Here is a 5000-nt window from a genome sequence, read left to right on the forward strand (position 1 = left end):
ATGTGTTAGCAGTGAGCTAATGTTAACAGTGAGCTAATGTGTTAGCTATGAGCTAATGTTCACAGTGAGCTAATGTTAGCTATGAGCTAATGTTATCAGTGAGCTAATGTGTTAGCAGTGAGCTAATGTTAGCAGTGAGTTAATGTTAACTATGAGCTAATGTTAACAGTGAGCTAACGTTAGCAGTGAGCTAACGTTAACAGTGAGCTTATGTTAGCTATGAGCTAATGTTAACAGTGAGCTAACGTTAGCAGTGAGCTAACATTAGCAGTGAGCTAATGTGTTAGCAGTGAGCTAATGTGTTACCATTGAGCTAATGTTACCATGTGAGCTAATGTTAACAGTGAGCTAATGTTAGCAGTGAGCTAATGTTACCAGTCAGCTAATGTTAGCAGTGAGCTAATGTTAGCAGTTAGCTAATGTGTTAGCAATGAGCTAATGTTAGCAGGGAGCTAATGTTAGCAGTGAGCTAATGTTAACAGTCAGCTAATGTGTTAGCAGTGAGCTAATGTTAGCAGTGAGCTAATGTTAGCAGTGAACTAATGTTAGCAGTTAGCTAATGTTAGCAGTGAGCTGTTAGCTGCGAGCTAATGTTAACAGGTAAGCTAATGTTAGCAGTTAACTAATGTGTTAGCAGTGCGCTAATGTTAACAGTGAGCTAATGTTAGCAGTTAGCTAATGTTAGCAGTTAGCTAATGTTAGCTATGAGCTAATGTTAGCAGTTAACTAATGTGTTAGCAGTGAGCTAATGTTAGCAGTGAGCTAATGTTAGCAGTTAACTAATGTGTTAGCAGTGAGCTAATGTTAGCAGTGAGCTAATGTTAGCAGTTAGCTAATGTTAGCAGTTAGCTAATGTTAGCTATGAGCTAATGTTAGCAGTTAACTAATGTGTTAGCAGTGAGCTAATGTTAGCAGGTAAGTTAATGTTAGCTTTATTATATTAGCTTTAGCTGCTACTTGTAGCTCTTGTTTCCATCATGAAGTCTGTAGATCACAGGTACTGTAAGCTCAGAGGACAGAGGACAGAGTCACTCAGACAGAGGACAGAGGACAGAGTCACTCAGACAGAGGACAGAGTCACTCAGACAGAGGGACAGAGGACAGAGGACAGAGTCACTCAGACAGAGGACAGGAGACAGGGTAACTTCCTGGTTCATGATGTTTAAAAGAGGCCGTTGATTGTTTTACATTGCAGAGCAGCTCGTGTTCAGCTGACTGCATATTTCCATCGCCCTGGTCTCGAGGCTTCTTCATTCGTTGGGGCTTCTGAATCCACTAAAATGGAATTCATAACCAACGAATGCAGAGAGATGGATCCATTTTAACATGGATCATCGTCTCTGACCGCTACGCTAATTAGGCAAAGTGTAAAGACATAAAGAAGCAAAAGTTTGGGTTTGTTTATGAAAACAGCCGCGTCCTGATCAGAACCCCCGGGTCACAGAGACCCCGTCCGGTTTTAGGACAGTCTCGTGGGGAGTTCACAGAGACTCACGTCCAGTGTTTAGGACAGTAGTGGACGTCACAGCGACTACGTCCAGGTTTAGGCAAAGTCTGCGTGAGTCCGGAGACCACGTCCAGGTTTTAGACAGTCTGTGGGGACGTTCACGGGAGACTAGTCCAGGTTTTAGACAGTCTGCAGGGAACGTCACAGGGAGACCCACGTCCCGTTTTTTGGACATCTGCGGGGACGTCCGGATACATGTCCAGGTTTTAGCAGTCTGTGGGGACGTCACAGAGACCATTCCAGGTTTTTAGACAGTTGTGGGGAGTCACGGAGACACGTCCAGTTTTAGACAGTCTGCACGGTCCACAGAGGACCACGTCCGGTTTTAGAAGTCGTGGGGGACGTCACAGAGAACATCGTCCAGGTTTTAGACAGTCTGCGGGGACGTAGCAGAGACTACGTCCAGGTTTTTAGACAGTCTGCGGGAGCACAGGACTACGTCAGGTTTAGAGTCTGCGGGGACGCTCACGAGGACTAGTCCAGGTTTTAGACAGTCTGTGGGGACGTCACAGGAATACTCCAGGTTTTTAGACAGTTGTGGGGACGTCAGAGCTACGTCCGGTTTAGACAGCTGAGGGAGTCAGAGACTACGTCCAGGTTTTAGGACAGGTCTGTGGGACGTCAACGAGCTACGTCCAGGGTTTTTAGACAGTCTGCGGGACGTCAGGAGACTACGTCCCGGTTTTAGACAGTCTGCGGGGACGTCTCAGGATCTACGTCCAGGTTTTAGAGAGTCTGAGGGATGTCACAGAGGGAATGTCCAGGTTTTAGACAGTCTGCGGGGACGTCACGAGACTACGTCCAGGTTTAGACAGTCTGCGGGGACGTCACGGAGACTACGTCAGGTTTTGGACAGTCTGCGGGGACTACGGAGACTATCCGGTTTCTAGACATCGGGGGACTTCGGAGCTACGTCCAGGTTTTAGACAGTCTGCGGGGGACGTCACGGAGACTACTCCAGGTTTTAGACAGTTGCGGGGACTCAGGGACTCGTCCAGGTTTTAGAGAGTTCGGCGGGATGCACGGAGACATGTCCCGGTTTTAGACAGCTCTGCAGGGACGTCTCAGAGACTACGTCCAGGTTTTAGAAGTATGCGGGGATCCAGGAGACTACGTCCAGGTTTTACAGTCTGCGGGGAGTCACGAGACACGTCAGGTTTTAGACAGTCTGCGGGGAGTCGGAGACAACGTCCAGGTTTTAGACAGTCTGCGGGGACGTCACGGAGACTACGTCCAGGTTTTAGACAGTCTGCGGGGACGTCACGGAGACTACGTCCAGGTTTTAGACAGTCTGTGGGGACGTCACTAAGACTACGTCCAGGTTTTAGACAGTCTGCGGGGACGTCACGGAGACTACGTCCAGGTTTTAGACAGTCTGCGGGGACGTCACGGAGACTACGTCCAGGTTTTAGACGGTCTGAACTTGTTGTGGAGTTCTTCCAGGCTGCAGGCTCGCCCAGTTTATATATGTGAGTGTGTGTGTGTGTGTGTGTGAGTGTGTGTGTGTGTGTGTGTGGTGAGCGTTGCATTAATCCGTCAGGTCGTCTCTGAAGGGGGCGGGGTTAATTCTGGCACCGAGCGGAACAATTGGAGGACGCTTCTTCTCGTTGTTCCTGAATCTCATTAACAGGAAGTCATCGTGGTGTCTCGCGCGTTAATCCTCACAGGTATTACCTGAGCGCGGCGCCGCGCGCTCGTGGACGTCAGCTGACGTCCTCTTCATAATCCACGAGCTGTGATCAGAATGCTGCGGAGTGATTCCGCGCTGATGGAGCTGCGGCCTCACTTCATGTTTGAAGTGCGATGGATGTTCACGTCTGTCAGCCAATCAGCGGCCTGCTCGTGCTCAGGTGAAGCTGGGTCGCGTCGTGACTTTAATGAGGTTCTCACGTGCACGCAGGAAGTCTCAGCACCACGTGCACTTTCAAAATAAAATGCTTCAGTCTTCAGACAGAACACAGCTTCATATTTACCTGTGTGCATGCTGCGTGTTTATGACGGGATCGTTTGATATTACAGCTCGTTATCATTTCTGTTATTCACTAATTATCCTGACAGAACTCGTGGACCGCCTGCAGTAGCTCTGCGGACCCTCGAGGGGCCACGGACCTCTGGTTGAAGAGCCCGGTTCTAGATCATCACAAACAAACAAATAAAATGAAAATCTTTAAAAATGGATAAATTTAAATAAAAGTCAGATTTTGAATGTCATGTTTGTTTATGTTTATGTCATTATTTCATTAATGCAACATTGTTTACAAACAGTTGGATGTTTACTGAACATTTCATTGGAGGAACAGATGGACGGACATGTCTCTGTCTCTGAGTCCTCTCGTCAGTCTGCAGAGTGGACGAGGCGGCGTGGTCCGCCACCATCGATAAGCGATTAGTTGGTGCACGACAAACATCAAACGATGAATTCATTAATTATAGAAATGATAACAAAGATTCATCGTCTCCAGCACAGCAGGTGGCAGTAATGCTCCTTGAAGCTCCGCCCACACCTGCTCTGTAACCATGATGGAGGAAACACCTGATGTAGCGTTAGCAGCCAGCCTCCACCTCCACCTGGACCTCCACCTCCACCTGGACCTCCACCTCGAGCTCCACTTGGAGCTCCACCTCCATCTCGAGCTCCACCTCCACCTCATGTCCAGCTGCAAACTGATGAAGTCTGCTAACGAGCTGACAGAGGTGAAGTTTCGTGTTTCTTCAGTTTGATTTGAAACGTTTGAATGTTTGTGTGATGGACTGAGATTCATTCATCAGAGCCTTGAACTCATTAATTAATTAATTAATATTAAACACATACACACACAGTGTGTTTGGATGCAGATATTTAACGAAGCGTTTCTTCTCGGCGATGTTCGGAGCTCGTTGGCAAACGTTTGGATGTTGATGTTCAGCTGCAGCACTTTCCTGAGATGACGAATCATGGCTCGTCTGCAGAGAACAATTAAAAAAGCTCGGCGTCTCCTGTGCTGTCAGCGGCTAAATGAATATTTGTGGCTGCAGAGCAGCCTCCATCCATCAGCGCACTGCGTTCAGCTTCATAATTTGTCCGTCTTTATGTATTTATCAAGATGAATAATCAAGATGAAACCCCGCCCGGCCTCCGCCCGAGCCGAGGATCCTTCACCGCGCTCGCTCCGCCACATCAATACTGCGGCGATCAGCGGCCCATGAGTAAACAGGAAGAAGCGCTGGCCTCGGCACATTTGGAACGCCGGAGCGCGGCGGCAGCTATTAACGGAGCCGTTATTTATTTCCTCTGTGTTATTAACGCGGACGTGATATTATTCTAATTATACGAGGCCCAATCAGCAGAGCGGCGTGTGCGGCTCGTTTCCATTAGCTTTGTCTTTCACACTGTGACGCTGATTCAACGAGACGTCCAACGTTTAACGGAGGCGAGCCGCAGAGGTCACCGCTTCCTCTGCTTCTTCTTCTGCACTCTGTTATCGCAGCGCTGTAATTGTGTTTGTCCCCCGCC

The 5000-nt window shown here is 48.3% G+C and overlaps 1 protein-coding gene across 1 annotated transcript in view; it reads right to left on the reverse strand.

The window, feature by feature from the left end:
- The window catches only part of LOC113746283 (uncharacterized protein DDB_G0271670-like), a gene marked incomplete at both ends in the record, with an annotated part of 46924 nt that overhangs the window by 39947 nt on the left and 1977 nt on the right, over positions 1-5000 (reverse strand). The gene's annotated exons all lie outside the window — the stretch shown is intronic.

Source organism: Larimichthys crocea, chromosome VIII, assembly GCF_000972845.2.
Source record: "Larimichthys crocea isolate SSNF chromosome VIII, L_crocea_2.0, whole genome shotgun sequence".
Taxonomy (NCBI): Eukaryota; Metazoa; Chordata; class Actinopteri; family Sciaenidae; genus Larimichthys; species Larimichthys crocea.